General features: G+C 46.8%; 1 long non-coding RNA gene across 1 annotated transcript; it reads left to right on the top strand.

The window, feature by feature from the left end:
- The first annotated feature begins 8,842 nt into the window (after positions 1-8,842).
- On the top strand, positions 8,843-10,334 carry LOC125942260 (uncharacterized). The gene is made up of 2 exons (XR_007464941.1): positions 8,843-8,904; positions 9,247-10,334. It is a non-coding gene; the product is annotated as an uncharacterized LOC125942260 (long non-coding RNA).
- The last annotated feature ends 13,765 nt before the right edge of the window (positions 10,335-24,099 follow it).

Genomic DNA, 24,099 nt, shown 5'->3' with positions numbered 1-24,099 from the left:
AACACGGTCTGGACAGAGGACGGCGTACTTCCCAAAGAATGGAAGGAAGCCAAAATAATCCTGATTCCTAAACCGGGCAAGCACCGTAACATCGACAACCTTCGACCCATGTCATTAACGTCATGCGCAGGGAAACTTTTTGAAAAGGTTGTGCAGGTCCGGCTCTCGAAACACCTAGAACTAAACATGTTCCCCTCCAAGATGTTCGGTTTCCGACGCACCGTGTCGGCGCAGGACGTTTTATTGCGATAGCAATTATACGGACACTCAAAAGCAGATTTCTGCCGTCGGCGTCGCCGTCGCCGTGAGAATCCGTATGACGTCATTTGGAGATGAAATCGTCGCCGCGCGCCGAACGCTGTATGTGCGAGTGAAAGGGCGCGAGGGGCGCGTCTTTCACGGGGAGTGAACGCACGGCGGAGAACAAACGCGCGTTCTGCGCCGTGCTCGCTTAAGGGCTGCAGAAGTAGGCGTCTCTTTTCTCCTTTACAATCACCATATATGTAGAGCAAACGCGCCTTCTTCAGACACGCGAGAGGCCGTGGGGGAGGGGGAGGGAAGGGAGGCGACGTTTAGCTGCGGCACCAAGTGCCTATTTATATCAGAGCCTCCGGCAACAGTCACCAACGCCGCACGCATTTTGAGCTAACGCGGGCAGAACGCCGAAGGCGTCGACAACAGTTCTCCGTGTTGCCGATGCTGCTGCATGTCCAAGTTTATACAGCTGATAAAGCTAATATCATTACTCCGTATAGCTCTCTACAAGTTTGCTATCGCAATTGATGCTTCGCCTTTCAGGTGAAACTGGGACAACTTTTTTAACACGAAAGTGTTTTATGCCGGGGTCCACCAAGACTTCACTGACGTATTTCCGTCACGGAAATACGTCATAGAACATAATACAAAGAAAGAAACCAGAAGAAAAAGTTCCACGAACATGCAAAATTTGGAAATCGAACCCACGACCTCTCGGTCCGCGACGATAGATCGCCGAGCGTTTAACCCACTGCGCCACAAACGCATTTGCAGAGAGCTGCACAGACGCGCCTTATATATCTAACACTCCTCCGTGTACCCGCGCTCTTGCTCGGGGCGGTGCCGCCGCCTACGAGCAGAAAAGAGAAGTACTGCATTATGACACTAATGCGCACCGACAGTGAACGCTTCGGTGGTCTCAGCACTACGACGCCTCGATGCCAGCATTCGAAGGGACGCTGGCATCAAGAAGCACTACCAACGCCACCTAGGTGGCGTTCACCGTACTCAGCACAGCGGAGCGTGGCCTCCGCAATTAGCTCTGAAAATGTTTCTGAAGTTGATCGCGGAGGCTGCAATTACGACGCGCTGTACGCGCTGATTTGACTCGGTGACGATTCAGTTACGTGCTTTGTCTTGCGCGTTGTATTAGTGTGTCAGTTACGTGCTTCGTTTTTCGCGTTGTGCTAGCGTGTGCAGCGTAGTGCAGCTTCCATATGCACGACGGTTGCTCATGGTCATCGACGTTGGTAGTCGTGATGGAGGAGACGTGCCACCAGGCGTCAGCGTGGGTGCATCAACGCCTAAGGGCGCTTTAGCCACAAAACACCAATAGACATTATATATCAATGTGCAATAAACATTACACTACTTCTGTGAAGACACGTTTCACTTTCGTGTTCTATACCGATTCCTATATAAGAGGGATCAACCACATTTTTCTACTACGAAAACACGAGGTCCTGCACCACAACAGAGGTTCGGACGATAAATTTGTATTGGCATTGGACATCAAAAAGGCCTTCGACACCATCTTCCACCACACTATTTTGCAAGGACTGCAAGCGGTAAACTGCGAAGCACGAATTTATACCTACGTGCACTCGTTCCTCAGTAACCGCACGGCTACAATCAGACTAGGCTCCACGAGGTCCGACACGTTCAGCTGTCCCGACAGAGGCAACCCTCAGGTAGCTATACTCTCTCCACTGCTATTTAATTTGGGGATGAGAAAGCTAGCCCTGGAGCTAGATGAACACCCGAATCTCAGCTGTGCGATATATGCCGATGACATCACGCTCTGGACTCACCAAGGGTCCTACAGGGACAAGGAAGACACTCTTCAAAAGGCTATAGATTCAGTCGTGGAATACACGAGGGCGGCGGACATGGCGTGCGCACCAGAGAAATCAGAACTCATTCGGGTGCGCGCGAAATACGCACGAAAGAAAGACTCGGTGCCAATCAATCTGACTCTCGACGGGGCGCCGATTCGAGAAGTGGAGACACTCAGAATATTGGGGATGTGGATACAGCAGAACGCTGGAACAACACACACCCTTCAAAAACTAAGGGTGGTCACAGGAAACCTTGGCAGGATGATACGGAGAGTGGCAAGAAGCAGAGATGGCCTAACTGAAGGAGAGACCATCAGCCTGGTTCACGCATTCGTAATCAGCCGGATCACATACGCCCTTCCGTATCATGCCTTGACGAACCAAGAGATAATACAGGCAAACACGATAATCAGAAAAGCCTTCAAAGGCGCCCTTGGTCTTTCCGTATGCGCTAGCACAAAGAGATTCGAGGGACAAGGCCTGCACAATACTTTTGACCAGTACGCAGTCGCGACGTTAAATCCTCAGAAAGAAAGACTTTGTTCTTCAACTCAGGGCAGGGAAGCATTGGCGAGGTTAGGGTTTGCACTGAGGCCCCAGTATTGAGGAGAGGAGACGGCACAGATAGACCGTAATGTTCGATCGCACATCGCGGTGGCCCCAATTCACAAAACATGCACCCCAAGTATCATCCCGTACGACGCAGAGCAAGGGCAAAGACTCTTGCCAAACGTTTCGGCATGGGACCGGGAGTGTATTACACGGCTGCTAGTCGAACCAGCTCCGGTACGTTCACCGTAGTCTCTACGTATTAGAACAACGTTACAATGGCATTCTTCAAAACCTCCTCGGCATGCGTGGCAGGGGATGCAGCCATCACCTTGGCCATTCAGGACGCCGAGCGCCAAACCAATTCGGCTGTCATGTTATCCGACTCACAAGCAGCTTGCCGCCTGTTTCTAAATGGGACGGCACCCCAGTCAATATTCAAAATTTTGGGCAATCGACCAGAAGGGCACCACACTATCATATGGTGTCCAGCACACGAGGGACTGGCAGGGAACGCGAGGGCAGACTGTATTACTCGAGGATTAAACGTCCGAGCAACGGCAGGGCCCAGCGACTACCTTCCACCGAATTCTCGTGACATCTTTTTACAGCAAAGGCAGTGGCGGAGATGTTTTGGACATCCTCACTCGAATTTGAACAGCCAAAAGGAGAGGGACTGGCGTCGTATTCAGCCGAATACATACCCCAACCTGCACCACCTACACAGAATGCACCCCGCGAGGTTCATTGACGAGTGCCCGTGGTGCAGAGAAATACCCACACTATAGCACATCACATGGGAGTGTCCCATGAGGCCTCCGCACATAGACAGCCCAATAGTACTGAAACATTCACTCATGAGGAATAGGCAGTGGGAGGCATGGCTTGCGGACGAGGACCCGGAGAGCCAATGGGCTCTTCTGGACCAAGCCCAGCGAGCGGCTCATGCCAGTGGAGCCCTGGAATAGAGGCTTCAACCAGCGTGCCTTCTTTTATTTATTTATTTTCATTAAAATTTTTGCTCACTTACTCACTCTTCTTTGCAGACTCTATAGGCTGACTGGCAATCCTGAATTCTTGTTCCCTTGCCAGGCTATTGAACAGTATCTTCTTCTTCTGCATATTAATCTTCAACCCCACTCTTACACTTTATCGGTTAAGGTCCTCACTCATTTGTTGTGATTCGTCCCCATTGTTGGTGAATAGCACAATATCATCTGCAAACCGAAGGTTGCTGAAATATTCACCGTTGATCCTCACTCGAAAGCCTTCCCAGTCTAAGAGCTTGATATTGGTGATATTCATATCTACGCTATTGTTGTATACACTCGTCCTCCAATTGCCCTCAAACCGTTTTCATGCCATCGTATTAATTGTATCATCATCATATCGTCGTCTTCTTGCATTCGTAGTCAGACCGTCGTCGTGATTCCGTCGCGGTCGCTCCATCGTCGTCATTCTAACTTCGTGATCGGACTCTCATGTCGTCATCGTCATCACACAGTCGTCGTTATACCAATGTCGTCATGCGGTCCTCACCGGGCTTTCGTTTGCGATCGTCATCACTTCGGTAAAGTCATCCCAATGTATTCATGCCTTCGTCGTCATACTGCCTTCGTAGTCTCATCGACGTCAAGCTTCCTTCGTCATTCGATCGTAATAAGGCTGTTGTCGTTCAACTTTGATTGCGCCGCTGAGTAGATCGTAGTTCGGCAACTAACTCTATGGCCATTGTAGTCATTACATCGTCTTCAGACAGTCGCTATCATGTATCGGTTGGCATACCGCCGTCATCATGCCGTCCTGGTCGTGGCATCGTCGCATCCCAGCTTCGTCCTCCGACTGTCGTCATGCGGTGTTCATTGCGCGATCGTTGTCGTACACTCGTCGTCATCCCTTTGTCATCGTGCTGTTGTCATGTCATTGTCATGATTGCGTCGTCATCAGACAGCCGCGAACGTGCATCCGTTCTCATATCGTCCTCCTCATGCCGACTTCTCCATGCTATCGTCGTCACTCGAGCTTCGATCATCATTAAGTTGTCGTCACGCCATCTCGTCATACGCATGTCGTCATTCCATTGTCCTCATGTCGTTGCCATCACGCTGTATTCGTTGTACCATCATCATCATTGGAATATTGTCATCTCATGGTTGTCATTTCGTTGTCGTCATGCCGCCTTCTTCGTTGTATCGACATCATTCTTTCATTATTCTATCGTCGTCAGTGCGTCGGCGTCATACAGTCTTCGTCATGTCGCCGTGCACATTGGCAACCTTGAAAAGTGAGTGCCATAGCAACATGGGAGGTTACCGGTTTAGGTCATATGGGCGAAGCAACGGAAGTCCCAGAACGAGAATTACAGATAATAAATAAACGACTTCAGCGCCGACTCCACCGCTGCGCAATGCATTCGCTCGGGACAAACCGTGTAAAGCGGACGCCAGGGGTCTAGCTCACATGCCTTTGCTCTCTCCCTCCGCTCCTCTTCACGCTTTCGCCAGTGCTTTCTCCTTCCCTTCTACTTATGTCGTCGCGTAGCGCCATCTGTCGAGGCGCGTGGAAACCACTGGAAAGCTTGCTTTCATGTGCTCATGCGCTGAGTGGCGGAGACCGGCGGCGATGGCGGCGCGGAACAGGCAGCGCGGCACCTGTAGAGCGTGTCGTCTGCTGGAAACGCGGGCCATCGGCCGTCTGAATATGACAGCAATCAAACACAATATATATATATATATATATATATATATATATATATTGTGTTTGCTGTCATCATGCCGTCCTGGTCGTGGCATCGTCGCATCCCAGCTATATATATATATATATATATATATATATATATATATAGATGTGCGCACAAATAATAAAAGCGCAAAAAAAACACACGGTACCGCTTTTATGCACGTATGCGAAACATTTTTACATCTCTTTAGAGGAAACAGACGATAAATGATGCTGTACAAAAAGACAACAGAAGTACTTGTTTTTCACTCCTCTACATCTGCGCGGAACGAAGTTGCAAAACTTTCGTCTTCCTCGCTTTGTTTACCATGTATGCAGTATGTTTATTCATGCCTGACGGAACAAGGTATCTTGATACTTGTGCGTGAAGAGACTGAGCAACAGGACAGTGTTTTTTTTTTCCGGCTCAAAATATGGGTATGGCAAAGGACGCGGGAAGTTTTCGCTCTTGCGGCACCAACTGATATTCAGCTACTGCACCAGTGGAGACAAGAAATTCCTGAAAGTAAGCGAGCGCTTAAAGCAATGAACAAATTATGCGCCCGACGCTTCGAGAAGCACCTTATTTTTATAGTTACTTCAACGAGCACAAAGGCGATGTCCTATTAGGTCTAAAGAAAGTGCCTCGACTTCGAAGCGGAGTCGTTTCTTCAATTTTTGAGGGAAGCTTGGCGCAGCTCACTGATGCTCAATGCCAGGATGAACCAGAAGACGCCGATGCGGAAGGAAGGACGGAAGGAGCTCAATTCGTCTGCCTTTGCTTGTCCAGAGACATGCCGTATTGTCAATTCTCAGCCTTGTCTTCGAGAAGGTTCCCCCAATTATGCAGACACATAATCTGAGCTTCCCTTGTGAAATTCATAAGCAGGAAACATTGGCAGGAATTCCGCATTGTTATCTTTTAATGAGAACGCGGCAATGTTGCTCGCAAGAGAACCGGGCGACACGAAAAGCACCGCCAGACACAAAGAAGCAAGCGAAGCATCTTAGCACTTTCTGCGTGCTCAGATAAAAAGAGTGATAAACGTCAGCTTTGCATTAAAGGCTTCTTTTCGCTGTCGCTGATTGAGACCACCCGAACTTCCGTTATATCTCCTTACCATTTGCCTAGTTTTTTCTTTCGGTGTTAGCTTCCGTAATTCGTTTATTTTTTGTTCCTGTGCCTTGTATAGTCCCATGTTGCCTACCTGACAAATGCCCTGCATTTGGCCTGTATAAAATAAATGAAATAAAATAATGCATGACTTGTTTCTCCTGCTAACGTCACTCCGTGAACCACAAGAGCTATGCCAGCTATGCGGGCTATAGGCGTCAGGGCATGAGCGAAGCAGACGACAAAACGGGTAGGCAAGCAGGCGCAGTTGCTATAGCAACTGTATCAACGACAAAAAGACCGACAGACCCAAGCTTTTTTTTTTTTTTTTGGCTTGACCTGCCCGCGCCTCTGCTGCTTCGGTTTGTTGGGCCCGCCTCTCTGCTCCAATTTGCTGCTTCGGTTGGTTGGGCCCGCCTCTCTGCTCGAATCCGTAGCGCTTTCTAGCGAACACGCTGTGAAGCAGGAGCCGGCGTTACAGAATGTGTCCCTTCCAGATGAGCAGAGTCGGCGCTCCTGTCTTATCTTACTCCGTACTTCAGATACACAGTGTCGCTACATTGCTTGAATGCTAATCGCAGTACTTTAGACAGTTAACGTGAGATTGCCGAATTTTTCGTCCTGCACTCGACTGGCCTTTTAATGTGATTAGCATTGTTTGTCTACTTACACCGTTTGGAATCTTATAGCGCCCCGTTGCACGCCACCGCGATCCTCGAAAAGCTGCCGCAAGCTAAGCAAGGGGACACTGACAAACCGGAGACGATGATGATGATGAAGCTCTGTCGTAGCCGTATAGCTGTATTCGTTGCCATGGAAAGCGACACATACCGATAGAGAATCTGCAACTATGACAGCTGACGATTGATTAGTGGGAAGTTTGGGCAGCGCTAGAACAATCGCCAATAATTCTGCCGTGAAAATAGGTGTGTAATCTGGAAGGCGAATAGAGAAGGGCCTACTAAGAGAAGGAGAGGAAATGCCTACGCCAGCCTTCTCTTCGGACAGTAAAGCATCAGTGGCTATTACATTGCTTGTTTCCAGGTGAGAAAGGTAATCTTATAATTGGTCATTTAATTATTGGTATGGCATTAGCTTAACATTTTAGGGCAAAATATCGTCAAATTCAATATGGAGGCTTATCTTGGGTCAACTTAAATGCGTTGAATTTTCACATGTAATGGTGTTAGCTGTGCCTGTACGAATACGATCTGAGCGGTGTGTAATCGCGACCAATGAATATTAAAAAATGAATTAGGTTTGTTAATGAAAACATATACATTGATCTTCTTTGACGAGAATCGTAAATTTTTAGGTACGTTTGGACGGTGAGCCGCTGGAACCACTGTGCTCACTTCTCCCTCTGCTATGTCACGCCGGCGTGACCTAGCACAGCTCGGACCACTCGTAGACGCCGGCATAACCCTTTCCCCCAGTGATCTACTTTTACACCGATACCTTGGCCTCACTACAACCTTCTCCACTTCTGCACGCTCTCCTCAGTTGTTAAGATAAGCAAAACGCGTCAAAACAGAGGCAATGCTATTCACTTTAAAGCAAAACAAACAGGACCATCCGTAAAGCTGTATTCACACGGCGGACTAAAATTAACCCGGAGCCCTCCACTGCGTCCGGGATTGGAAACCCGCACCTTCGGGCTTAGTAGCCAAACGCCGTAGCCACTACGCCACCACGGCGGGTACAATTCGTTGCTCGTCAGCGACATGATACTCGACCGCAGAATTTTCTCCGGTGTGTGAATCCTGCCTAAACAATCAGATAATTTTATTGCGCGGTTAACAAAACGTTGCGTGTCACCGCTCACGCTTGCGTAGGCGGTGAGAAATTTGACGTCAGGAGATTGGAATAAAATCATAATGGAATAACTTACAGCGCCCCAGGGCCGCTTCTTCGTAGCAATGCATTCCGCCCGATCCTGTGGCGATCTATCATCCACTGCTCCCGGCCGGCTGACAATTCTGAACACGCGAGCGGAGCGTGGCTCTGACCACTGACGAAGCGTGAAAAGGTATTAGAATCGGAAAAGGAATCGCTACAAAATGGCACCCCAGTATCGAAGCTTGCAGAAGGGCTACTAGGTCTTCCATGTCCTAATGAAGGTAGCGTTACACAGGTTACAATAAAAAACAGGACTGAAATAGGCACTTCAGTGAGAAATGCTTCTTTCATTCGTATACACTTTAGCACAAGCTTTATTCGGACAGCATTAAGGAAAGTGCATTTAAGGCTGTAATTACCGCTGTTCAGTCCTGCGGTTGGTTTCCTGACGCACCAATTCTGCTTTCAAATGAAAAGGCCTGGATCAATGTTACTTGTGAACACTTTTACTGCAGAAAAACAGTTAACGCCACCTTCAAAGCTAAAACTAAGCACTACAAACAGAGTTGCCGAGTTTCGGAAATCCTTTTCGTCATCATCATTTATTGTTCCTTAAGGACCCCTTTCAGGGTATTACATAAGGGGGGGTGGGTCGAAAGGCATCAATAAACAGTGTGGTAATTATTATACAATGCTTCAGTGGTATACAATGGTATAAATGACTTACTTACCCGTACAATGGCAAACAAACAAAACTGGTAGAACGATTGGCCGTAAAAAAAAAAAGGCAGCACAACCAGCAGTATAAAAGAACAGTACAAAAGGGAGACGTTAAAGTAACAGCGCAGTGATGGTAAGTTAAGGGTTTAAGAAACATGACAATAGGTGCTCAAATTTATCTGAATCAAGTTCATGTACTATATCATCGGGTAGCCTGTGCCAGAGCCAGGCGATGAGGCCACAAGGCACAAAATTTTTTACAAGGGGAAAGCAGCGGTTTTGATAAAATTACCTATATCTTCTAAAAGCTCCGCACTTGCTAAAACGCAGAGGAGACAAAGCTGTGATATCAGAAAATGCAATATCTACTAGAACATAAAGCAAAGTCAGAAAAAATAAAGAGCTATGACATTACATAAAAAGAATGAACTGCTTAAATAACAATGCATGCCTTGGAACAAAATGTAGTCAACAGTGCATCACATGCTCAACAGAGGGACAAGACAAAACTGAAAACAAATGAAATCGCATCTTTCATGCCACAGCCATTCAATGTCACTACACTTCAATACTGTGTGCCTTTTCCTGAACCCACATTGGGCCAGAAATTCAATACAAGTGAAAGAACAGCAGTTGAAGAACAGGGCAGCAACAACTGAATTAACTAAGCACAAGACAGTATGACACTGGCGCAATGAAGATTGCCAGTCAAATAAGGTCGTTAAAACCTAAAAGCTTTTTCAAGAAACTACCACACCACTGGCCTTAACTCCGATTTAGCCTGAATTCCAAGAGTTCAGTGCTGACAATGTCAGTTTCAAAGAGAGAGAACTGTGGCTCCCTTTCCATCTTCCAACAGTCTGGTTTAAGGTAAAATAAATGTATAGGTTCACACCATTATAGCCACTATAACTGCTGCATCAGTTACCAGACATTTCATTTCTGTCATTTGGAACAACATTAAAAAGAGCAGCCCATGGCCTACTTTCGGACTTCGTATAAAACAAAGGAAAGCTTCGCTATTTAAAAGAACACTGGCATCATCGACATAAAAAACTCATCATACACTGATCTGAAGCATTCAATGTAACACTATTTTGTGCTTGGGTTAAATTTCTGTCTGGGCGCATATAAATGAAAAAACAATACTTTAGTATTCCTTCATCCATAAAGAATGGCAAATAAATTTAAGAGCACTGGTCCTAGAAACCTTTCCATTTAGAGCTCTCACTGCAATGCATGTGCATTATTGATGAGTTTTTGCCCATTCCTGTACATTTATCTCACCTAAACTACAAAAGTCTTCTTACTCGCCTACACTTTACAATACAAGAGCAGTGCTTCTTGCATTAGAAAACTATTTTCCCTTGTGTGGCCTTTGCTTGCCTGATCATTGCTTCCTTGCAAAGCAGCCTTCAGACATTAAGGTAGTCATGTGAGGGAGAGAGAGAGAGAGAAAAAAACATTTATTTGGACCATCGAGCTCGTTGCTCTTGAGGTCGAGTGGGTGGTGTCCTCACTCCAAGACTCCACTGGCCATGGCTGCTCGATGAACTTGCTGGACGAGAGCTTCTTGTCCCGCCAGGGTTTCGCCAGTCAGTTGTACCTCCCGCCGCTAAAACGATCTGCTAGGTATCCAAGTGTTGAGGTTTGCCCCTGCACCCCCAAGCAATGTGAAAGAGTGTAGGGCGTGTGTCACTGCACCAGGGGCAGATGCTGCGATATGTTTGTGGGTATATTTTGCTGTATCTGTGTAGGTTTGGGAGTGTGTTAATCTGAATAAGTCTGAGAGCTTACTGCCTCTTCACTGCTGAGATTTTTGCGAAGGGGAGGATAAATCCTGCAGTTCCGCCGCTGGATCTCGAGGTCGTCGCAGTAATTGAATGGTAGGGGCACGAAGGTAAAGGGTGGGGATTGATGAGACGATTGGTTTTGCCCTGCTCGGTTGATTAGCGCTCGTGCTAAAGCGTTTGCCCATTCGTTCCCCTCTAGTTCCGCTAGTTCCCCTCTAGTTCCGTGATTTGATGGGATTCTTGCAGCTTTTCACAGAGAATCTGAGCCGCTAGCAGTGGTGTTCATCCGTTGGTAAAGTTAACCCAGGCCTGTTGAGAGTCGGTAACAACATGAACTTCCCTGTCCACCCTGTCTCGTTGCTTTATTACTAGCGCCGTGGCTATGGACTAACATTGCATAAGCTCATGCCTTACATCGTTATTCCGCAAACCCTTTCAAACGGTGTTGCCAAACTGAAGAGGAAGCTACAGAATTTAAAAAAACATTCTGTGCACCATGTGTTTGTACATGGTTAACCTAACCATCAAAAGAACAGCAAATTCCACCATATTACATTCTTGTACTTTGCTGTTCCACAGCTCAAGCGCACCTGAAGTGTCCATCAGCAATAATCCGGTTCGCTTGCTCTAAAGAAAAGTTTGCTGACAACACGTTAAGCATAAAACATAACAGAGGTGAGTAGAAATAAGTTTGATGCATACCAAGAGCCATACCACACACCAATGCAATGAAGCAAAAATGTAAGATGGGAGGGCATGTGACCACCTCATATGCAAAGACAGCGCACATTTGTGGTTTCTAACTCCAGGCCTGCCAAATCTCTATTGCAAGGATGATAAGACAATGGTGTTTCACAGGGACAAGTCTGCATGTCAAGACACTGCACAACATAGAATGTGCTTGTAGAGCACAATGAAAAAGACACTGCGCAATAACATTAAGACGACATGATAGCAGGGGCCGTATTCTGTAACACTTCAGTTTTCGAAGAATTTGCTTTGCGAGCAGCGATTGGTCGCCACCTGGGTGACCCCATCGCCTCTGCGCGTGCTCGCATATTATGATGACGTCACACACATGTCAATCATGCGGAAACCGAATTTGCGTCAGCTACAAAGTGAAATGGCGCGAGATGCTTCAGTGTGATTTGAAGGCGTGGTGTGCCGTGCCTATGAGTGCTGTGTGCACGGGCGAGATCGGCGTTCCTAGAAAAACAACAGCGATTGTGATCCCTGTGGCACTTGTGTTCGGGCTTTTAGCGAGCGTCCATGAGAGACGGCAACAACCTCGACATAAAAAAGGCGTGTTTGAGATGGCAGTCGAAGTATTCAGGAGGCAATTACTTTTTATTTACCAAGAATCGTTCTTAAGTTGCTATATTTTCCATTGGTTTGTGACAATCAATTCCAGTGGTTTGCGACGTTCAATTCCAGAACAAAAAAAGAACCTGCGGGTCGATTCACCTCTGCTATTCCTCACGTTCTAATTACGCCAGCGGACTGCCTAAACGTGATGCCACCGCCAAACTTAATTCTTGGAAAACTGAAGTGTTACTGAATATGGCCCAGGCTATTGTTTTTGTCTCCATATTCCTGCTCCTTCCTTAAACAATCCCACAATAAAACAAAAACAAACTGCCTGAGCAGTACACAACAGTTTATCCTGCTGTGCTGTAGACGTGGCGGTGTATATAAGAGCGTCACAGCATGTGGTGCACAGAGCGAGTCAAGACCTCCGTAACAACCAAGACGGGCTACTGCCATCTATGAAACCTCCGGCAACACAAAACTCTTATTTTGTAAATACGCAAGAAGCGGACCTCGGCTATAAAGGAACGGGCAACAGCGGTAGCTCTGTCATCCAGTTTATGATGGCTTGGATTTATATATAATGGTTCCTGTCCCATCCCTCAAGCAAAGGTTTCATTGAGGAACTTCTCAGATTTTTTCATGTGTGTGTGCTTGCTGCCCGTTGCCGTTGATGGAGAGGTAGCGTGGCCCACGTACCTGTAACACACACACAAGCTGTCGCTTAGCAACAGTAACTTGATAATGAAGGACTCCTTTTTATTGTCACTTTCATTTGACACGTCCAAGTTACTTTGCCCTTTCTGAAAGCAGACCACTACACACTATAGATTGAAACTCCATGGATAATTCCTCTCTCACGCATGCACACGTGCGTGGAGCATAGAAGGAACAGAGAACAGGATGGGACAAAATGCGACAATTCAAATTTATTTTAGGGGAATAGCAAAGAACCATGAAACTACACCCCGACGTGTACTAATTGGTCAAAAGTTGGCAGTGGGAATAAGAGGTTATGACCTTACTGTCCCTTGGAGAGGGACCCACTTCAACCTCTGTCACTCTCCTATTGATGGCTTCAACTGAACCTACCACATTTGGGCAGAGCACAGTGGTCATTGGCCCAGCCGAAAACAGCAACACAATATGCGAGCCAAGGCATAATTCAAAACACAGTGAAACCTTGTTACTACGAACACCGCACTTACGAACTCTTAAGGAATCTCGTGCTTACTGCTTACATAGTTTCAGTGTACATATAATTCAGTACTACAAACTCGAGACAACCGAACTTTTCAGATTAACGATCGTTAGCCTATTTCCATGTCATGTTAACAATGCCTCAGTACTACGAGTTCATATTTCGAAATCCGGGGATTCTTAAATTTCGGCCTACTTTTCCCAGCAACCGAAGCTATAGGCGAGCAGACATGGCACAGAAAGTGAATGCCGTGCAACTTGCTCCTGGGAAGGCATGGCTCATGGGCTCAGAAAATTTGAGACGGTGCGGAAGGCAAAAAAGGCGGGTGTGGGACTCGTTTTCTGTTGCGGAGAGACGCATTAGCTTTTATGAGTGGGGAGGCACAGGGGTGCGGGAGCAGTTCTTTGCAGGGGCAAGGGGTCCCACCATAGAGTTAACAGAGTAGAACCTCATTGATACGATCCCGTTATGTACGATTTCCCGGTGCGTATGTTTGCAATCAGGAGCCCAAAAAATTACCCAAGTGAGCTACGCTTATTCTTTACCGGTTCATACGTGAAAGGAACTTTCGGCACAAACGTTCAGTACATCGTGAAAATGCAATCATATGATACATTTTCCGGCCGTTAGATACCATGTAAACAAGAAAATGCACAAGGTGCGCGTGATCGACAACAGCAGCTACCCACCACAGCAGCTACACCACATTACTCGCCCACCCGTCCCACGGGAAAACACCAGCGCGCACTCCGTTTCTTATTCTGGTACCAGCAAATCTACTCACGGGTCGTCGCATGCCGCATTCACAGCTGTCGCCACCAACCCTATTGCGATAAGCATCTTCACTTATCTGTTTTACAGCACGCGGAGTGTAGTGCTCTCAGAAGCGTACTGCACGCTTTTAGCAGGCGATAACCCAAGCGCGCCACCGTTCCCCGCTGCACAATATGAGCGTCACGTTTCACTCGTGCGGCATCCAGCGTAGCCCACCCATTTGGTTTCGTTTAGGTTTTCCGTCTCCATCTTAAAGCATATACAGTAAAACCTCGATAATTCGAAGGTCGCCGGACGACGAAAATTTTTCGAATTAAGCGGATTTTTGAATTAACCGAAATGAATAAAAAAAATAAAACAAGCAAGAACTTGCCGCAAAAAGAAATCACCTTTATTTTCCATGTCCGAGAAAGATTACTCGGAAGTAATCACTGATGCGGGATTACTTGGCGCGGTAGTTCGCCGCCCCTGGTGCCATGCTCTCCAGCTGGCTCACAGCACGTAGCATACAAATATCACCCGCACTGCACTCCACAAAGTTGCGAACGATGTTCACGGAATCGATAACTGCCGCGAAAGCGGGCGTGGGGGTGTTTGACTTCAAAAATTTGGACTTGATGGATATACCGGACTTCAAAAATGCACCGTCGGGGTTCCCATTGAGTTCATGTATTTTCGCACCCAATTTTTCGGACGAATTGAGACCCCAAAGGTCGATTTCCTGGACTAAATATCACTCTTTCCGAGCCACACTACCCAATCTTGGAGGCCGCCATGTTGGATTTTGCACTGGCTTGGATTCCAGTGGATCGCTGTATACCCTCCAAGATTGGAAGGCGCGCGCTATCAATAGAAAGCTCGCGCCATCCTCCCGTCTCGGAGGCCATGGCCGCTCTTCCTTGGCTGATAAAACGCTCCAGAGTACTGCACTTTTTCTTTTCTAGTATATGCGATCTGCACTATCCTTTTAACCATTTATTGTGGTATGTTTTTTTATTGCCGTGCGCCCGCCGTATGTGCGAGTGACAGCGCGCGGGGGACGCGCGCTTTCACGGAGAGCGAACGCACAGCGGAGCGTAAACGCGATTTCCTCCCTCGAGCGAAAGGCCGTTGGGGGGGCGACTTCTATTCTTCTAACAACTGTGTACTTAGCGCTGGAGCGGGTTCTCGCGCGCACCGTATCTTGAAAGCGATCTCCAGACGGCCCTGACCTATGCGCTGTGCTTTCACCGCTCAGTTTCCGTTGAAGCGATAGACCGCACAAACCTTCGCTCGCTGCTGCAGCGGCCGCGCTCGTGCGCACTGACTCCACGCTTGTTAATTCAGCGAGTTTTTTTTAATCTCTAAAGTTTCGGTTACTATTTTGAACGTGGCGTGTACATTGAGCAGGTATCTCGGAGACCCATGTCTCAGTGATCGGCGCCACCTCCTGTGCCTTCCTTAGAGCTAAGCGGTGCGAAGCTTGTTTCTTGGATCTCCATGGCGAACTCCGTTGGGGGAGATCGCCAACGCGGTGACGTTCGTGTCGACTGTACACGGAGACATCACTGCTGCGCAAATCCAAGGAAGTCGATCCTCTCCAAGCGTAGTATAAGGCAGGGCATTATTACAGTTTTTTTAAGCCGCACTAATAATTTTCTTTGCCTAACGAGTTTTTCGAACTATTTTTCAGTCCCCACGAGCTCGGAAAATTGGTTGGCGACTCTACGGAGTGCCCTAACCTAACCGCCGTACATTGCTACCAGCCGGAAACTTCGAATTATCTGAATAGAGCCACGCGAGCCATTCAAATTATCCGGTTGAATTTGCATTGCGAATGACGGGACCGGTCAAATTCTTCGAATTAACCGAGTTCGAATTATCGAGGTTTTACTGTAAATAGGAAAACGACAAAACGCGTGGCTTGGTCCGCCGACGCCCCACCAGCTCGACGCGCGTTGGCGTCTGATGTAGCAATGATTTGCACGGCGCTTTGCATTACGTAGATGTCAATTACACTTGCGTCTGTCAAATGTATTAGTTCAGATCGTATGTTTTCCCATTTACAGTATAGACCACTTATAACATAACTGCTTATAATGCAGGACCGGATATAGTGCGGTCTTTTCAGACTCCCATTAATTTTCCCATAGCACTCCATGTATACACGTATCGCTTATAGTGCAGTTGCGGGAAACGAAATACTGGTTACAGTGCGGCTGTCTGGGAGTACGGAAGTCAGCGGAGACGACGAATGCTCCCCTCAAATGGGCGCCCCAAGGAGTGCTCGAGGAAGAAAGAGAGACGAAGTGGAGGAGAAGGGCACGTGGTGCGAACGAACAGCCAGTCAGGCTGGCAGAATCTTGAGTGCGAGTCGTGAAATATCATGGCGTGCATAGCAAGCGAGCGCCACGAAACTGCCAACGCCGGCTTCACGATAATGACAGTAAACGAAACTTCAGGGAGTGGGCGGCACCAGCACATCACAGCGAAGGCCGCACGTGGAGACCGTGGAACGTGAGGGAGGAGGGCGGCAGGGAAGCGGATTTCGCCTCGGCAACTCTGCCGCTTCGGTGGCTCCCCTTGCCCTTCCTCGTAGCTCCCTCACTTTCGACTGTCACTGTGCGCGCCCGCCGCCATGCAGGTGCCGCCGCTCCAGCTGGCCCTGCGCCAGCTCCCCAAAGCTTCGTTTTCAGCCGTTATCGGGAAGCGGGCGTTTGCCGGCATGGGCAGTTTCATTGGCCGGCGTGCGACAGCGCCGCTGCTTCCCTCTGCGCCATAGCCGCAGCGTGCAAGGTCAACACATGACTAGAAAGTAGAGGAAGCATAAAGAAGAAAGAAGGGTTCAATGCTATTTTCTACACGTGGCTATGGTAGCGTGTGAGACAGCACGTACACGCATGTTCCGGCGCAACGCAGAATCGGCGACCTTGCCATTTGAGACAGGGTGAAATTTCCACCGCATTTTTCTTCTTTTTTTTGTTTTGTTTGCGCGCGACATTGAGGGGTCTCTCCTAAGTTTTTACTCGATGGCGGTGCCTGAGCAATGCCGGTCGGAGGCGCCGATGCTAATTTGGCTCAAATTAACGGGATTCGACTGTAAATTGAATGCAAACGTTCTAGCCGCATTCCTCGACGGTTTCATATGCGTGGCGTCTCGGTGCACATGTTTTGCATATGTGCGGGCCTTGAAAATTGTTGCTTTGGTTATAGTGCGGTACCGCTTATGATGCGGATATTCCCGACTCCGGCGACTTACGTTATAAGCAGTTTACACTGTAGTAAGTTTCTTTCTCAAAATTTTTTCCCAATATGTGTGAATAAGGTTATATACTGTGTAATGAACTCAAAAGAAAAATCTCCCCATAGCGCCTATGCATTGAAATTGGTAAGCCCAAGAGCACTGCTGTGTAAGATGCTGTGAAGGTTGCCAGCTCCTGAGACGCTTGTTAGACTTGGCAATAATATTGAGATTTAACCTGACAACTTAGGGCACCTTGTAGTATGGCTTGTGGCGTGCACTGTGGGGAGCTGTGTTTTTGCAGTGTAGCCCATGCAGCTGGCAGCTATGCACCCGTAGATCATGTCAATATTTCTGAGCATATGTAGTTTGCAGCAGTCATAGCTTCTCTGTTCGAGGTCTCAAGTGTCACACGGAGTTATTAGCTCAAAGCCAAGAGCATTGGCCGTGGCGGCGGTGTCTCAATTCACAAGGTCGAGATGTTTTAAGGGCACTTGCCCCTCGAGTGCCTTGAGTGGGCAGTCGCGTGGCAATTTTGCATGTATTTGCAAGGTTCTTTCACGCTCAGAAAAAACACTTTTAGGTAGCACGTATTGAGCAACACAAAGGTGTATTGGGAGTATTTCAGGTTGCTCTACTATTTTTCCCATTTGACACATTGATAATTAGGGCAGTATTTCTCGAGTTATATAATTTTTTATAATTACCTAATTAAATATCAGTAACGAAATTATTACTGGCAGCTACTCCACTGTACTGGAAACATTATGCGCTAGGTTTTCGCCCAGTAATGCAATTGCTCTTTTTTAAGTCTTGGTGCACAATAGTTTGGACACTCTGTATACCGGGTGTTTCAACGAACACTTTCAAAACTTTTTAAAGGTTGCTAGTGGCAGATAGCACAATTCCAGTTCATGAGTTGGTCTACTCGAAGAGGTGGACATTACTTGTAGAATTGCATAATAAATTATTCCCCGAAATTTGCTAATTAATTTTTTAACTAATTATCAATCAATAACACACACGCCTCGAGGGAGCAGAGCCAGCGAAAGGAAACACCTGCTGCCCCGCTAGTGCGCCAGGCGTTGCGTAAAGGGGAGAGGGCATCGCCGCAACGCCACGTCACCCTCGCTCTTGGAAACCCATGTTATCCGTGCCTTCCTTGTCCACGCGAGCTCTCGCCTGCGTTCTAACTTCGCCTTGGTAATCGCTATAAGGAAATTAATATATTAAAAAAACGGGATAATTTGAAAGCAACAACATTGGCGGTAGTGAGTTTTCAACAAATGATCTTACGCTCAGAAACCGAGTGCCTTACCCATTGGGCTAAACCAGTGCCTGCTGGATTGCAGGCCAGTGCACTCTGCTTCATGACATCATGCTACTTGGACTGAAATTTCCATTGCCAAGCCCGGGGTGATTGCAAGTTGTCGCAAGTTACCCCAGCCATCGGAATGAAACTAACATTGTGCCGGATGATGCTGTGAAGAGAAGTTTTGGTTAAGCAAAAGGCCACGGTTGACCTCACCCTTTCCAGCTCCTGTTGCTCCTTTTGCAAGCGGTAGGCTTGATTCTGTGCAGCAATATGGCCCAAGAACTTCTCTCCCCACCTCTTGAAGGCCTCCTGCTTGCTACCACTGTAGTTTTTAATATAGGAGCATATTTCCTGCTCCAGCTGTGGAGAAAGCATATCACAAGCACAAATAACACAAATGGTGTGCAACAAACAGACAAAACATGCAGCACAGCAGCACTGAAATGTTTTTGGAGCAATGCTGCAGCTTAAACTAAACCTAACAATGGAAAAGGCACTTTTGAATGTTGTGTGCACCATAGCTCTTATCTATTGAAGTAGTAGATTTCACTGCTATTTTTCTGGAACACGCCAAAAATAAGATTCCGAAGCTTTATCACTAAAACTCAAAAGAATCAGTATGATAAATCAGTAGTACGGGGTGTGCGAAAGTAAATTTTGAGACCAAATCGAACATGAATCGTACCAGAAGCGAACCCAATTTTGAATAGTTTTTGAATAATTAACTTTCGTTTTCACAAAGTATAAAGTTTGTCATTACACTGCATGTCATGAAATGTTTGTTAAAAGCACTAATGGAGCATTAGGAGCAAACAAGCAATGTATTTGCATACTCGGGACTCTTCAGCGAGCTCAAATGACAGTTTAAATGAAAATGTCTTGCTCCCTGAGCAACATATAGCAAGTTCAACTACGCAACTACTCTTGTTCCAAGTCTACTCAGCCGCCGGTATAGGAAACATTTTGTAGAGTTGCGAGATTGAAGAAATCGAAACAAACATATTTGCATTTATGAATAGCTACTACTGCATTCGAAGACCAAATATTCGCACAGAGCTTGCGAGACTGCTGCTGAAGCTTAGTTTCCGTAATGCTAGCATGTTCACATAACATGTTTCCTGGCTAGTAGGTGTTATTCCAACAATCCTATGTCAGCATCAATCCAGTGGCATAGTTGGTTGCATATCTCTCTGTTCTGCTGGGATGCCAGGAAGCTTAAGTGACTTCCTAGACTGAGTACTTCAAACTAAGCCGCATAAAAATGTGCTGAAAATGTAGCAAACCCTGTCAATGTTCAAAGATTTCTTTGTAGTGTCCGGAATTTTGTATTAAGCAAGTTTGAATCCACACAAGGCCAGTGTGTTGCTTTCTGTAGTCCTCATCACATTCCTCAAGAGCTGCAGACAGAACTCAGGCTTGCTGAAAGCCTTGTGCTAGCACAGGCACATAGTGCAGACATACATACTCTGGGCAGTTCTGCTTGTAGTATGCCGAGTTTCCTTGCTGCATTTCTGTTGATGAAGCAAGACGGGTCATCTGCATTTCTTTCAAGCTTCAGAAACCTGAGCCTAAGAGCTTCACGGCGCTCTATTTTCAAGAACATGGTTTGATTTTCCTCGTAAAGTTCTTTGTACAATTAGATTTCCTGCTACATATTTTTCAGGTGGTTGTCAGAGACATCTGGAAAGACTGAAGCAAAAACGATAAGACACAGAAGGTTTGTATCCATGTACCATGTCATACGCTCCCGGCGTGCTGCCATTGCAATCTGGAATTGTCTGCTTTTACCCTGGAGCTCGAATAAATTTTTTGTACGTTTCAGCATTAAGCCACATGACTAGGATGAAAAATTTGGAGAATACTTAAGCTTTGCCTTTAAGAGTGGAATGCGACAGCATTCATAGATCGCTGACTGCTTCTCACACTTTCCAACAACTGCAGCTTATGTAACCGTAATGTTTACCAGGAAACGCTGGTGGCGAGCTTTCAGGTAGAAATGCGGCCTTGCGTGGGCCGATCCCGGAGGTAGTGCACAGATGTGCAAAAAAATTTGCATCATTTTCAGGTTTCTGTTATTATTTTGCACAACTAATATTTCAGTCTGAGAATATTTAATTAATATAAAAGGCATGCACTGTTGGCATTTTGTTTCACAACATTTGTTTGTGGGCTGTCAATATGAAAATTCTGAAGAATAACTTTGTCAAGAATGTAAGACAAGGTATGAGCAACTTAGGTGATAGAATAGTGTGTCAATATAACCAGCATATACATTTCATATAGCAAGGAGTGGCTTAAACATATACGAAAATTTTTGCTCACGGAAACTCTGTTGACGCCGGGTTTCCTGCAACACACAGCCCCTAACACTATCGCGTTAAACATTACACTAGAGGTTGTCCAGAGTAAAGCAACAAAAAAGTTACTTTTCCAAACTTTTATTGGTGGGCTGGGTAGAGTTTATAATAGGGCACAACATGATGCACATCCGGGGTTAGGCACACCTACCCAAATGTAAATCATGCCTACCAATAAAAATTAATTTGGAAGTTTGCAGTTCTGTGTCTCTTGACATGTTCTCGTCCCCTAGTTTGCGTACTCAATCATGCATTATCGAAAGTGCAGTAAGCCATAAAGCCTTGGGTTCCTTGAAACCTTAAATCCAATTTTTACTGTTGTATGTGCTTTCTGATCCATTGCTTCGTCTGTTATCTCCCCTACTGTAATGCCACACAGGCACTGTGGGTCCTAATAAATAGATTATTTTGCATTTCAGAGTATGCAAGGGCTCAATCCTTTTATTCCTAAAAGCTTTTCCTGCTCGAGGACAGTAGTAATGAGAACAAACACAATAAAATCCACGACACCACACTGCCGCCGTTGGGGCGCAAAACATGAAATGGAAAGCACAAGCTTCGGTTCCCATACTTATAGAAAAAAAAATTTATCCAAGAAATGCTAATAGTTACCACACTTTACTTATCTTAACAGATTTAACATACCTCTGTAGTGTCCCTTTAAAAGGATACTTTGAAATTCAAGAGACAATTATTCATAGGCTAACACGTACAGTAGCCTTGCTGTTTCCTAATGAATTGAATGAGTATTTCGGAAAAACTGGCTCCCGATCTACTGACTAATATTACCCATTTTTAAACCCCCCCCAACAAAATTGCTTATTTACTCGATTCTAACGCGCCCTCGATTGTATGCGCACCCAATTTCCGTGACAAAAAAAGTCCTTTACAGTACCACGCACCTCATGCGTTCAAACAGACATACAAGTTTCTGTCAGTTGACAAAATAGATTTCCTCCCAATGCACTGAAGATGAGATGAATTAAAAAAGTAGCACCTTCGCCCGAAAGATGAAACATCGAATGTCATAGCTAATTAGTAGACCGCTATATGGAGTGATAGCAGTTTTATTGGCCGTATAAACTTGTAAACATTTGCTTACTAAATAAATTAACAAGCACAATGTCACGCGCGTACAAGTAAACATACCACATCTCGCTTGTTGACCGCGGAAACGAACTGTCAAAATGCTGGAGTGACGAAGCGTGGCGAGCGAATTGACCTTTGTGCAAGCATGGCTCTTGCTTCAACGTGAGAAAAACACGGCGGGCGGCGGACTTTCCCCTTCGCAGGTTGCTTTCAAGATAGGGCCAAGGCAACCATATCGCCAAAGTGGATCGTCGCAGTTTGCGTCCTGCTTCGGTCCACTTCAACCGTTCCGCATTGCTTCGCTGGCGAAAATCCTCTCCTTCTGTTTGCACCAGTCCCGCACGCAAGTTTCGGATTCTCCAAACGCCCGTGATGCGGCCCGATTTACATCTGTCTCTGCACACATGATCACTTTCTTTTTAGATGCAGCATCATGATGAACTCGGTACTTCATGCTGATGGAGGAGACGCAGAGAACGTGAAGACAGACGGTAGACTATTGCCTAAGCATGTGTACTGCAGCACACGGAGGAAGCTACGTTAGCTAGGCTCGACGCGTATGCGAGGCGGCCATTTTGAAATGCGGACATCTATATGGTAACGCAGATTTAGGGTTGTACTCGATTCTAACGCGCACGCAATTTTTAGACCTGTTTTATCGAAAAAAAGTGTGCGTTAGATTCGAGTAAACACGGTACGCTACAAAGGCTCAAAGGAGTCTATTCGATAAAGAACAAAAAGAAGCACTCTTTACATTACAGTAAAACCTCGATAATTCGAACTCGGTTAATTCGAAATTTCGGTTAATTCGAAGAATTTGAGCGGTCCCGTCATTCTCAATACAAATTCTACCGGATAATTTGAATGGCCCGCGCGGCTCTATTCGGATAATTCGAAGTTTCTGGCTAGTAGCAACGTGCGGCGGTTAGGTTAGCGCGCTCCGTACAGTCGCCAACCGATTTTCCGAGCTCGTGGGGACTGAAAAATAGTCCGGAAAACTCGTTCGGCCGAAAAAAAAAGTTATTAGTGCGGCTTAAAAAAAATCTCTAATAATGCCCTGCCTCATACTGCGCTTGGAGGGGATCGACTTGCTTGGATTTGCGCAGCAATGATATCGTCTCCGTGTACAGTCGACACGAACGGCACCACGTTGGCGATCTCCGCCAACGGAGTTCGCCATGGAGATCCAAGAAACGAGCTTCGCACCGCTTAGCTCTCGCGAAGGTACAGGAGGTAGAGCCGATCACCGAGACATGGGTCTCCGAGACACCTGCTCAGTGTACACGCCACGTTCAAAATAGGAACCGAAACTTGAGGGAAAAAAAAAAACACTCACTGAATTAACACGCGTGGTGTCAGCGCGCACGAGCGAGCGCGGCCGCCGCAGCCCGCAGCGAGCGAAGGTTCGTGCGGTCATCGCTTCAACGGAAACTGAGCGGCACATACAGCGCATACAACTGAACAGCGCATACAAAAGGTCAGAGCCGTCTGGAGATCGCTTTCAAGATACGGTGCGCGCGAGAAACCGCTCCGGCGCTAAGTAGTCAGTTGTTAGAAGAGTAGAAGTCGCCCCCCCCCCCCTCCTCCTTCTCATACCCCCACAGCCTTTCGCACGAGGGAGGAAGTCGCGTTTACGCTCCGCCGTGCGTTCGCTCTCCATGAAAGCGCGCGTCCCCCGCGCGCTGTAACTCGCACACACGGCGGGCGCGCGGCGATGATTTTATCGCCTTTGGACTTTGTATGGATCCTCAGGGCGGCGACGCCGACGGTGAAAATCCGCTTGAAGTGTCCATATAATTGCTGTCGCAATAAAAAAAAAACATCCCACAATAAATGGTTACAACGATAGTGCTGAGCGCATATACTAAGAAAAAAGAAAAAGTGCAGTACTCTGAAGCGTTTTGTCAGCCAAGGAAGAGCGGGCATGACCTCCGAGACTGGAGGATTGCGCGAGCTCTCTATTGATAGCGCGCGTTCCAATCTTGGAGGCTATACAGTGAGCCACTGGA

Source organism: Dermacentor silvarum, chromosome 1, assembly GCF_013339745.2.
Source record: "Dermacentor silvarum isolate Dsil-2018 chromosome 1, BIME_Dsil_1.4, whole genome shotgun sequence".
Lineage (NCBI taxonomy): Eukaryota > Metazoa > Arthropoda > Arachnida > Ixodida > Ixodidae > Dermacentor > Dermacentor silvarum.
This window is presented reverse-complemented; position numbering and strand designations above follow the sequence as displayed.